The sequence below is a fragment of the Hylobates moloch genome, unplaced genomic scaffold, assembly GCF_009828535.3.
Source record: "Hylobates moloch isolate HMO894 unplaced genomic scaffold, HMol_V3 SCAFFOLD_13, whole genome shotgun sequence".
Classification (NCBI taxonomy): domain Eukaryota; kingdom Metazoa; phylum Chordata; class Mammalia; order Primates; family Hylobatidae; genus Hylobates; species Hylobates moloch.
Window position 1 is genome coordinate 6,446,469 of NW_026652288.1, and position 12,944 is coordinate 6,459,412.

Consider the following 12,944-nt stretch of genomic DNA (forward strand, 5'->3'; position numbering starts at 1 on the left):
CCCTTTATTTTTAACATTAATCTTCCTATTTGAAGTGGGTTTCCTGTGGACAATACAACATGTAGTTGATGCTTGCTATTTTACCTTCCCTGAATATCTGTACCTTTTAACTGGTTTATTTAGACCATTCACAATTACACACACTTTAAAAATAGAAAATACTGTGTATTGCTATTTGGAAATTTTTTTTTCCTTAGTATATTATGTTACCTTATTCCTTTACAAAATTACATAGCCAAAGAAATTGCTTTCTAAGTTCTTTAAAATTGGTGTGTGCTTTATCTCACCATTCTAAATAAACTATTTTTTTTTTTTCCTGTGGTAATGCCTCTATTATAACAAGCTTTTCATTTTGTGCCTAATTTGGTATCCGGTTGGGTAAATCAATTGGTTCTTTGTGAGCAGTTTAAGCCTAAGACTCAGCTTCGTTTTTATGAGTGATATCTTAGAATCAGGAATGATGGCAGAATTAGCCAAAGCCTTTTATCACAATAAGAGAATTTTAAACAATACTCAATTAATTGATAACCAGTGAACCAACAAGTTTGTTCCACAGCTATAATTTGACAAATGTCTTCACTGCTGAAGAGTGTATTTTGTTTTCCCCCAGAGAAGACAAGTGCAGAATAACTCACTGCAGGGCAACTCTAAAGGGATCCCTGTGTTTCCCAGTGTACAGACTATTAGTATACGATGCATGCAAACAGAGAGGTGCTTTATCGAAGCGGGACAAGACCTCTATTCATAGTAAAGTCAAACAAACCACACATGTGAAAACCTCCACTTATAGCGGCTGCATAAGCTTAACTGCACAGAGCTATACTGCTTTTTGAAATACTAACTTGCAAGTTCAGCAACAGCTAAGAAAACAATCCTAGACTTGGAAATTGAAAGACTGGAAGAGAATTGGAGGGATTCCTTTGGAACCCCTTTATGTACGTATGTGTAAGGAATTGTAGGTAAGTGGGAGGGTCTCTCTCGAGCAGTATTTTGCTGTGATCACTAGTGGGCACAGGGTCTAAATCACTAGTGGGCACAGAGTCTAAAATGTTCCTTCATTATGGAGAAGATGGAGAAAGGATATGGAGAAGGAAGAGCCTCCACTAACTGGGATTTCTATGTGGATTTCAGAGCAGAGCCTACTTGAAGGATTTGCTTCAGGGAGGCTGCAATGCAAAAAAAATGCTGTCTTTTTGTGGGATTTTAATTTAGAGCTTGCAATGTGTTATACTTATGAGATACAATCCTTGGTGAGGCAAAATAAAAATAATTGTTTTCTCTCAGTGTGTAGTATCTCATGGGTACTGTATCAAAAGTCTTTAGCCTCTAAAAATTTAAAGTTATAAATGCAGAGAGTAAAAAACAACTTTGAAAGGAAAAAACATGGAGAATAAAATTCCCTTTATTCTAAAGCAATTACCCATAGTTTTTTTTAAATTTTAATTCTTCTAGAAAAATTGTGAGTATATAACTTAAATGTGTGTTCACAAATGGGATCATAGTGTATAAGTATTTTTGTAGTGTGACTTTTTCTTGGCTAATATATCTTAGACATCTTTTCATGCCAAGACATGAAAGATTAACCAAGGTTCAGCTTATTCTTCAGTCATATAGCTGTATTATTTATTCAGCTTTTCTTCTATTGATGGGTATGTAAGTAGATTTTCAGTTTTTGCTGTTGTGAAGATTGCTTCCAGGGCTTTTTGTTTTTGTTTTTGTTTTGTTTTGTTTTAACATACACATGAAATTTTTTTTTTGCCAATGTATCTCTAGAGTAAATACTTAGGGCAGCACATGTGGGTCAGAGTTACGTGTGTTTTATGTTTTGATCTGTTTCCAAGTCATTTTCCAAAATGGCATCTATTGTTGTTCTGCTAAAAAATGGATGAAATCTCCTCCTTCTCCACATTCAACAGTATTGGGTTTTTATTCAACAGTATCGAGGTTTTTCATCATTGCTGATCTGACAAGTGAAATATGGTATCTTTTTACTTCACATCTTTAATTAGGAGTAAGTTTCAGCGTCTTTTCAAATGTTTATCAGCCACCAGTATTTCTCTTTCTGTGAACCTGTTCACATTCTTTACCTGCTTTTCTATTGCAGTGTTTTCTATTGATATTTTTCTTTATAAATTAGAAGTATTAATTCTTCATTACATGTAATGAGAATAATTATTCCCAGTTTTGTTACTTACTTTTTACTTGTCTTATGTTATTTTTTCCAAATAGAAGTATTATTTTTATGTAGTTAGAACTTTACCACTTCCTTATTTCTGAGGTTTGCTTTAAAAGCCTTTCTCCCCGCTGGGTTATACATATTTTAGTTATTTTTTTCCTCTGGTAAAATTGTAGTTTTACTTTTAGCATTGTTAGGGAACCAGCCTAATCTTTTTTTCCAGCCTATTTTTTTCCCCATCTATAGCTGTTTATCTGAAAACTGTTTAGTGAATAATCCATCTTTCTTCTATTGTTCTGAGACACTACTTAGAAGTATTTAAAGATATCTGCATAGAAGACTCTGTGGAGTCCTGGATAAGAGCAGGAGCTCTGCAGCTGGACGTGGATTGCCACTGACCAGTTATGTGACCTGGGCAAGGATTTTAACCTGTTTCTTCTTTTGTAAGATGCAGCTCTTTTTCAGTAGCTGTGCTTTTGCCAATATTGTGCATATCACCGCCAAGTTCAGTGACTGTCACATGGTCATCACTCAAAAAAAAAAAAGAAAAAAAACCACATGGTCAAGGTGGAGTGGATGCTGTCTGTGCTTCTCATTGCTACTTCCAGGCCATTGCACCTTCTTCCTCCCTAAAAATCCCCCGCTCCCTTGAGACATGTGCCATCAAGCTTTACCATCCCTCTTCCTTCTTCTCTGAGCCTTCTACAGATAACCCCTCCTTTTGTCCTCCTCTGCATTCACAGACGAGTTCATCAACTAATTCACCGTCTTCATCTTCCTTCCTGTTACTACTTTAGCCGTTTCAACATCTGCATAGCAGGCCATTTCAAAACTAGATCCCTCACTTTCTTCTTTGGCCTCCTCCTTTTGGTCATCCTCTTTGGTCTTACATTAACTACCCTTTCCTGCAGTAACACCCAGTTCTTCTAAAATCGGGACATCCAGCATCCCATTCTGAGGTCACCACCCTCTCTGTGCAGCTCCCCGTTCCTCCTCCCTCATTGGTCGCTCTTCATCCCTGAGCTGCGTCTCTGTGTTTGGACATCCGAGGGCCCCACGGCTCCATCCTCAGGCCTCTTTTGCTGTCTTTCTCGTCTACATCCCTGCCCAGGTGAGCTCATTTAGCCTCCAGTGGTAATGTTAACAGCATGTAGATGGGATGGCCTCTCACTTTGTGTCACCAGACCACCCCCACGAGCCCATGCTTGTTGTCGGCACGGCAATCTGCACACCTACCCTAGGGCTTCTGAGGGACACCCGTGTCATGGACAGTGCCGCTCACACAACTGTTCAGGACAAAAGTCTGGAAGCATCTTTGACTTCTTTCTTTCCCTCCCTCCTTCCCTGTCTCCCTTCCTTTCTCCCATCAGATGCTTTGGGAGGTACCTTCAGTATCTGTCAGGTTTCTGTTTCTCACTGCTTTCACTGTTCCTTTAGGGAACTTGGGCGGCTTGGCCTACGGGAACAGTAAAGGCGGGGGGTGGGCTTCACTGTTATTGCCTGTGCGGAGCAGTGAGCATGTTTGTGGAGCATGTACTTTCTCCGTACATTCTCATGTCCTGCTTGCTCATTTCATCCGGGACTCACTTAAAATACCACGTCTTCAGAGAGGCCTTAAAGACTAAGAAAATAGTACATCTTTTCTTTACCTGGTTGTATTTTATTGTAGCTCTTATCGCTAACTGATGGCATATATATACACACACCCACACACATATAGATACATATGTACACACGTGTGCATACATAGATGCATATATACATATGTATACACATACATGCATCTATAGATGCATGTGTGTGTGCGTATAGATAAATACTCAGGCTGCAAAGTTCTAAAGGTTTTGAGTGGTTGTCACTGACTTTTTTTTCTCATAAGCCTTTTTATTGTAGTGATTTCAGCTGCTGCTATTTTAGAGCCTTTATTTAACAAGGAGTCATCCTATATAATCTTTAAAAATCACCAACAGCATCCTTTTCTATGTTGATATACACACACTTGGTGAAAGAAAGAAATGAATAAAATAATGTCTTTAATATATGTTTTTGCATCAGGTTGACTTTCTCAGGTTATTCTGAACCATTGAGTCTTTTGTTCATAATCTGAAGTAGCATCTGTGTTTCGAGAAAGGTGTAAATTAATTAATTGTATTGGAATTACCAGACAAGCACACTGTTAGGAAACGAGAAGCCTCATCCTATCCTTCAGTAGATCAGATTTTTTTCAAGTCACACACAGTAATTTGTGTGTGTGTGTGTGTGTGTGTGTCACTGAGGGCCTCAGTATGCTGTCACTGAGGGCCAGGTGCTGTCTTACAGGTCCCTAGATAGTCTGAGCTCCTTGAGAGCAGAGACCACATCTTCTTCACCTTGTTATCACTCCTATGTGCTGTCTCAGCACATGGTCGGGGTGCAAGAAAAGGTGGAGGAGTGCATGAACGTTTACTACAGATGTTTCTGCTAAAACCCAGTACATGCATCCCTGGTGTTCTATAAAAACAGGTACTAAAAATATGAGGGCTTCTTGAGTATTGAGGGACTGACCACTCAATACTGGTGTGGCTTTGTTAGCAGAGTAGTATGAAGAACAATTCTTGATACCTGGGTATACATGCAGCTTGGCTGGAGGCTGTTGAAAATATGGATGGCAAACAACCAAGTGAAATGCTGTGGCACTTCATTAGTGCCCATTTGCTGGTGCTGAGAAAATACGGATGCCAGTCAGCTGTGTGACCACGGGCCACTGTCCAGATGGGGACAGGAGGCTTTGCAACCTGCCAACAGCCCAGGAGCCACACTGGGCTCCCAACACACCCCTCTGGGCAGAAAGCTCTGTGGCCAGGCTCTCTTTATAAATCTTTTTATAATGCAGCTGGGAAAGGCTTCATTTGCCAGTGCACCAGCTGAGCAGAGAGCTTTTCTTCCTGCTGGAGGTTATAATTCTGTTTACAGGCTCTTCTTACCTGGGAAAAACGGCAGAAGCTGTAGTAAAAGACACTATATTGTCTTTTGTTTGAAGACTCAGAATTTATTGCCAAGCAAAGGCAGAGAATAGATTTGCAACAAAGTGGATACCATTTTCTGGAATGGGTATCTGGATGCTGCTCAGGACTGAGGAAGAACAGCTTTGTGGAGGTGAGAGGCTTGCTCTGCACCGCCAGGTGGTGTTTGGAGGCTGGGTCAGGGCTCTCGGCTGGCAGAGATGTTGGCATGAAAGGCTTTAGCTTGAGCAGCCTGGTCCTGAGTGTTGCAAATAATTAGCATCCTCTGGTTGCATGTGGGCAATGCTTGCTATTTTAGTAAAGGAGCAGTAATGAGGGAATATCTACCAAAAAGATATATGGGCCTGTCCACCAGGCCGTGTCTTCTGTCTGGTCAGATGGAAACACTGCTCCTCTGATTCTTTGCTTTGAGAATACTAGTATGGCCCTGCAGAGGCAGAGGGGGAAAGAGAAAGAGGCAGTTGAATTTGTTCTTTGCTTTTCGAACAGAAATGCCTAAAGTTAAGCAGAGTTTACATATAGTGTTGCAGTCCTGATGAACAAAAGCTATACTGAGAAAGAGAACATTTGGGAAAACCTGAAGTAATCTAGACTTCGTCTTTTAAAATTTTTTCCACTTGGCATGTTTCTCTTCACCTCCCCTCCCCTCCCCTCCCCTCCCTTTTCTTTCCTTCCTTTCTTTCTTTCTTTCTTTTTTTGGTGGAGTTTCTCTCTCCACGCCCGGCCTCTTTCTTTCTTTTTAAATAGTAGTTTTATTAAAATAGAATTCACACAGCATAAAAGTCATTGTTTTAAAGTACACCGTTCTGTGGTTTTTAGTATAGTCACAGAGTTTTGTTACCAACATCACTATCTAATTCCGGGGTCTTTTCAGTACCCTCCAAAAATCTCTGCATCCCTTAGCACTCACTCCTTATTCTCTCACTTTCCAAGCTTCTGGAAACCTGTGATCCACTTTCTGTCTCTACGGATTTCTGTTCTCGACCTTGCATATGAGTAGTTTCATATAATGTATGTCCTTTTGTGTCTGGCTTCTCTCTCTCATCTGGCACAATGTTTTCAAGATTTACCCATGTTGTAGCATGAATCAGTACTGCATTCCTTTATGTGGCCAAATCCATTGCATGGATTTGCCTCAGTCTTTTTTTTTAATACATTCACTAGTTGATGGACATATGGGTCATTTCTACTTTTTGGCTATTATGAATAATGCAGCTGTGAACATTCCTGTATAGGTTTTTGTGTGGAGGTATATTGTCATTTATTTTGTGTGTTTACGTAGGTGTGGAAATGCTGGGCCATATGACAACTCTATGTTCAACACTTTGAGGAGCTGCCAAACTATTTCCTAAAGCGGCTGCACCACTTTACATTCTCCCCAGCAATGTGTAAGAGTTCACATTTCTCCACATTCTTGTCTACACTTGTTATTATCTGTCCTTTGATTCTAGCCATCCTAGTGGGTGTGAAGTGGCATCTCATTGGAGTTTCGATTTGCGTTTCCCTAATTGGTTAGTCATGTAGAGCAGTTTTTCTTGTGCTTATTGGCTATTTGAATATCTTCTTTGGAGAAATGTCTATTTAAATCCTTTGCCCATATTTACATTTGGGTTGTCTTTGGATTGTTAAGTATTCTTCATATATTCTGAATCCGAGGCCTTTACCAGATATATGATTTGCAGATGCTCTTTTGCATTCTGTGGGTTGTCTTTTTACTCTCTTGATGGCATTTTTGACATGCAAACATTTTTAACTGTGATGAATTACAATATATCTATTTTTTCTTGTTTGAGCTTTTAGCGCCATATTTAAGAAACCATTTCTTCATCTGTGATTGTAAAAATTTACTTTTATGTTTTATTCTTTAGAGTTTTATAAATTTCGCTGTTATATTTAGGTCTATGATTCGTTTGCTGTTAATTTTTGTGAAAGGTTTAAGGTCTATGTTTAGATTCAGTTTTTCAGCACTATTTGTTAAAAAAACAAACAAACAAACAAAAAAACTATCATTTACCCATTGAAATGTCATGATACTCTTGTTAAGAAACAATGAACCAGAAATGTAGATACTTACTCTTGGACTGTCACTTCTAATCCATTAATCCACATGTCTGTCCTTATGTCACTATTATACTATCTTGATTAATATAGCTTTATAGTAAATTTTGACATTAAGAAGTGTAACTCCCCAAAGTTTTTTTTCTTTTCTAGGTTCTTTTAGCTACTAAGAGTCTCTTGGATTTCTTTGTGAATTTTAGGATCAGCTTGTCAATTTTTATTAAAAAAAAAAAAGGCAACTGATTTTAATAGTGATTACATGTAATCTATTCACCAATTAATCAATCTGTTAATATATTAGTTTGGAAGGTGTTGCTATCTTAGCAACATGTTTTCCATCCACAAACATGGGATGTCTATTTTTTTAGGGCTTCTTTAATTTCTTTTAATGATGTTTTGGTAGTTATTAATATACAGATCTTACACATCTTTTGTTAATTTGTTTCTAAGTATTCTTTCTGGTGCTATTCTAAATTATGTTTCTTGTAATAACATATAGTTGTTACTCATTCAACCAATTCCCGCCCTTGAATGGAGTGTTTAAACCATTTAGCGTAATTACTGATAATGCTGAATTTATGTCTGCCATTGTACTATTCGTTTTCCATGGATCTTAATGTTATTTGTGTCCTTCTGTTCTTCCATTTTGCCTTCTTTTTCATTAGTTTATTTTTTATCCTCTTTTAATTCTATTTTTATTGTATTATATACTTTTGAGTTATTTTTCTCATGGTTGCCCTGAGAAGCAAGTGTTTCTGTTGACTTGCACCTCTCTGTATAGGAGACGCACTGGGCAAAGCCGAATGGCTGTGATTGAAAAGGAGGGGACAGAATGAAGATCGAGGGACAGTTTGTTATCTCAGAATTGTCTGTGTTGATGGATTTATTCATTAACTTCTTGGTGGATTTTGTTTAACATAGTAAACCTCAGTTTTTTCTGCAGTATACTATTATGCTTCACACCTGTCTCACTGGATAAGATTTCTAATGTCAGTAGCCTTTCCTCTGGGCTTGAAGAAAGGCTTCGTACCCTGCTCCTCTCCTCCCGGCTCCTCTAACTGCCTGTGTTCTTCTCTTGTTTCTTAGGCATCCAGTACCCTGCTGAGTCTGACATGCCCCCAGCCTCCCCCAGCTCTGCAGGGAGCCCTGGTGCCAGAGACCTTCTCCCACTTCTCCCTGTGGGCGCCTGACCTGAGGGCAGAGCCATCTGAGTGTGCATAAGCACAGCAGGACACCAGGACCTGGCCTGAAGACATTTCCTCTCCTCCCCTCTGGACTTCTCAGAGGTAACTTTGAATTCGGAAAATGAAGGCTTGCCAACCTTCATTGATCTCTTCTTAGTGGAATCTCAGGCCATTGTTGGAAAAGATAGTAGGCCTGCCTGGGTGGATTTTTCTATACCTCTTAAAGCCACACCATAAAGGCAATTTTCTAGTAGGTTTCCCAGGAATGAATTTTAAGATAGTGTTCAACACATTATTTTATGCCATTGTAGTTATTTATACTTTGGAAAGATTTCCAGGTTTATTCATTTGCTGCTTATAACAATCCTTTGAGTCTCCTGTTTTAGATCTCCCTGATTCACTAGAGAACACATGGATTGAGCTCCTGCATGTGCCAGGCACAGTTCTAACTCAGAACACAGTGAGGCAGCACCAGTGCCTGCTCTCACGGAGATTCTGTGTGAGGAATACAGGTGGAGGATGGGGGTAGGGACAGGCAGGAAGAGACACAGAATTTTCATTTGACAGTAGCTGAAGCAAATTATATGCTACGCAACAAGGCCTAGATATTGTAGAGAAAAGAAAAAGTAGACCGTGTCTAGTAGGACGGGGCAGGTTGCAGTTTTAAGTGGAGTGGTCAGGGAGGTCTCTAAGGGTGAAATTGAACATGGACTTTAAGGAGGTGCAGTAACTAGCCACTTAGCATCTGGGCAAGAGCGCTGTAGAGAGAAGGGCTGGTGGCTGCAGCATACGGACAGCTGGAGGAGCACCCAGGCCAGCCTTGCTGGAAGGACTCAGCACAGAGCTGTGAGCTGGGACTGGGCAGGACATAGCGGGACCTGGCTATGCCTGCCATTGCAGGCTGTTGGGGAATTCTAGGTTCATGATGGGAAATCAGTGTAGGGTTTTAAGCAGAGAAGCAGGGTCTATTTCATTTTAATTGGCTTACTCTGGCCTCCACATTGAGAATAAACTGTAGAAGGTGGAGGAAAGGGTAGAATCCGGGAGACCATCTTGGAGGATATTGCAGATGGCAGAGGACAAGGCTAGAGTCCAGGAGACCATCTCAGAGGACATTGGAGAGGGCGGAGGACAAGGGTAGAGTCCAGGAGACCATCTCAGAGGACATTGGAGAATTCTACTTTAGTAATCCAGACAAGAGACAGTGGGGCACACTCTGCAGATAGCAGCAGCAGCAGCAGGGAAAAGTGGCCACATTCTGGATACAGTTTGAAGAGAGAGCCCTTACCATGTCCTTCCAGAGTGGTTGTGAATATGAGGAAAAGGGGAAAGTCTGTAATGACTCCAGGTACTTTAGTTTGAGTAACTAGATGGAATTGTCACCAATGGAGATGGAGTAGGTTGCAGCCAGAGAAAGTTTGGGTGCAAAAAGGGATTCAGAGGCTGGGTGCAGTGGCTTATGTCTGTAATCCCAGCACTTTGGGAGGCCGAGATGGGAGGATCACCTGAGGTCAGGAGTTCGAGACCAGCCTGGCCAACATGGCAAAACCCCATCTCTACTAAAAATATAAAAATCAGCTGAGAGTTGTGGCAGGTGCCTGTAATTCCAGCTACTCGGGAGGCTGAGTCAGGAGAATTGCTTGAACCTGGGAGGCGGAGGTTGCAGTGAGCTGAGATCGCAGCATTGCACTCCAGCCTGGGTGACAAAAGCGAGACTCCATCTCAATTTAAAAAAGAGATTCAAAGTTCAGTTTTGAACTTGCTGAGTGTGAGAAGATTATAAGCCACCCACATGGAGACGCCGAGTGGGTGGTCCTATCCAGATCTGATCATTTAAGAGGGCAGTCTGTGCCGGAGATGTGATAGGAGTCTTTGGCCTCTGGTTGGTATTTCAAGGAATAAGATCAGATGAGATCCCCAGTGAAAGAAGGGAGGAGTTTTAAGGACTGGCCCCTGGGGCATTCCAGCTTCATGAGGAGCAGAAGAGGACAAGCCAGCAAAGGAGAACAAGAGGGAACCACCAGGGAGGAAGCGGGGAAAGCGGGAGCATAGAGAGTGGAGGCTCGGGTCAGTGCCAGGACCAGTGGTCCAGTGGCTGTGGCCACACAAGCTGGATTGGAGAGAAGAATGCAGGGGAGGAAGTGGAGACAGGGATTGTAGACAACTCAGTTGAGCTTTGCTGCAAAAGGGAGCATAGTTTGAGGTGGTATCTGGTGGGATAAATAAGCTTAGGAGAATTATTTTTCAGTTGGAAGCATTATCAGCATGTTTAGATGCTGATGGGAATGATTCAGTAGAGAGTGAGATATTGATTGTGTGGGATGGAGGGCTGCTGAAAACACTTCTTGAGTAGGAGAGAGAGATGGGTTTGTGGACAAGTGGAGTTACTGGTTTTAGGAGGAACGTGGATAGTTAGCAGTGGGGATGGACCAAATGACAGATACATGCGTGGGTGGCGCTCGGAGGAGGAGGCTCTGCAGTTCTCTTCTGATTATCGACCTTTCTTTGTGAAATGGGAGTCAAAGCCAGCATCTGAGCATGCTACATGGAGGAGGGATTAGAAGTTTGCAGAGACCAGGAGGCAGCAGAAAGTCCTCTAAAGAGATGGAGGTACAGAGCGGTCACCTGAAGCATTCACAGCCCACTCGAAGCTCTGGCCACAGACTGAAGGAGCCACTCTGGGTGACTGCATGCTTTTCTAGATAGCCCTGCTGGGGAGTCGAAGCGTGCAGGAGGTCAAGGATTGAGTGATCTTTTGGCCAAGCTGAGAGGGACACAGTGAAGAGTGGCTGGAGCTGGCAGTGTGTGCCAAGGGAGAGAGGATCCTAGTCTCAGAGGGCACTGAGACAGGGAAGTGAGAGAGAGGACAGCGGGGCTGAGGGAGGAAGGAGCAGAGGAGGAGCCATTGGAGATGCAGGAGGAGGCCGGGCACTGTGGGGCCGGGGCGATGGAGAAGGGACCTGCAGTGGCACGGGCAGTGATCTGAGGTGGTGTGAGGAACCCGGAATGTGGGGTGTCTGTGGGTGCTGCAAGTTCCAGTGTTTCTCCCAAAGGCTCGGCTTCTCAGTCATCCTGCCTCACGTTTTCATTGTCCGTACTTTAAAAGGGCTCCTGGAGAGATCTTCCCCTCCACTTACCCGATTGCCTGCTTACCCCTTTGGTGATACTGGGAAGGCATTGCTAAGGTGTCCCTGTTGCATTTCCTGGCTGGGGCACTGTGGCGCAGATGTGGCCACTGTGAAAGTTGCCATTTGAAGTTTCCCCTCCCACTTTCTCTTCCATTCCTTGGAAGATAAGTGCATTCTAATTTTATGTTTATTTTTTAATCTTAACTTTAACATATTAGGATTATTGCATCTTTCCCTGCAGTGCTTTAGCTGGCCCTGAGATAGGGACTCCTCAGGTGTGAGGGAGACATTAAAGAACCCTGGAGAAAACTCATCAAGAGGCCAAGTGGAATTTTGTGTTCTCTCTGTTGGCCACGCCTACCTCCCAGGAAGTTCTGTTTGGGAATCTGTCTCAAACAAATTCCAAGAACTGTGAAATGGCTTCATATTCACAAAAGAGTCATGGTGAAGTGGCCAAAATACTAGAAAATGACATTCCAGCACGAGCAAAGATTTTTTAAATGTTTAGAATTTATAAAGAGAGGTGGTTTTCATGGACTAGAAACCAGCCTCAATCCAGCCTTCTGTGATTGAAGTAGCTAATTTTGAAATACAGGTTTTTGTTCTGTTTTGTTTTGTTTTTCCTAAGTGGGAAATATCAGTAGTTTAAAAAGAAATCGTTGGTTAAAAACTTGACCTTGGCCGTCACTCAGCCTTTGGACCGGCCACGTTTGGGAAACTGCAGCTTTGTGTGGCTGGCTCATTGCTGGTCTGCTTTTGGCTAGCTGGCTTTTAGGGCAAAAGTCATTTTTAAAGCATGAACTAGAAGTGAAAAGATCGATACCTTGCTCTAGTTCCTCCTGGTTTCAGAGTTCCCGATGTGTAGAAATGAGCAGTATTTTTAGAAATGGAAACAGAGATGCTCTTCTGAGATGCAGCGGCTGATGGTATTGTTAAAATCAGTCATAACCACATTTTCCACATTCAGCTCAGTTACAGTTTTCTGGGGTTTGTTTACTTTTGTTTTTCAGACTTTGGGCTATTTGCCTCCATGTTCTGTGCTCTAGGCTGTGATGTTAAGTCAGTCTGTTGCTGGGTCAGTCTGCTCTGAGCCTTCCTGGTGTTTATACATGCCAAGTTGGAGGGGGACAGACAACTACTGGCAAGAGAACAGCAAGTGCCTGTTTTCTAGGGCAGTATAGATTTCTCTAGAAAGATCAAGTTAGCATTTAATGAGCATCCATGATGTGCAAGGTCCCATGCTTGAGGCCCCCAGGATAAATGAGGAGACACAGGCCGACTTCTGTTTATAAGAATGTGGGTTTTTTGTTGATTTTTTTGGGGGGTAATGTTGACAAGCTGAGGAAGTGGACTCCAGTTCCCAAAACTTGGGCACAGGCCAGAGTGAAACTAAGAC

General features: G+C 42.0%; 1 protein-coding gene across 6 annotated transcripts in view; it reads left to right on the plus strand.

The window, feature by feature from the left end:
• RNF144A (ring finger protein 144A) overlaps positions 1-12,944 on the plus strand; it is a 127,396-nt gene that overhangs the window by 15,194 nt on the left and 99,258 nt on the right. For 2 of the 6 annotated variants that reach the window (XM_032172133.2, XM_032172137.2), the window contains exon 2: positions 8,323-8,522. The exons of 1 other annotated variant lie outside the window; for it this stretch is intronic. The gene's annotated coding sequence lies outside the window, so the exon portion shown is untranslated. Of the gene's footprint in view, positions 1-812; positions 960-6,325; positions 6,567-8,322; positions 8,523-12,944 lie in introns of those variants that run through there. 3 more of the 6 variants (XM_032172134.2, XM_032172135.2, XM_032172136.2) reach the window with 3 other exon arrangements.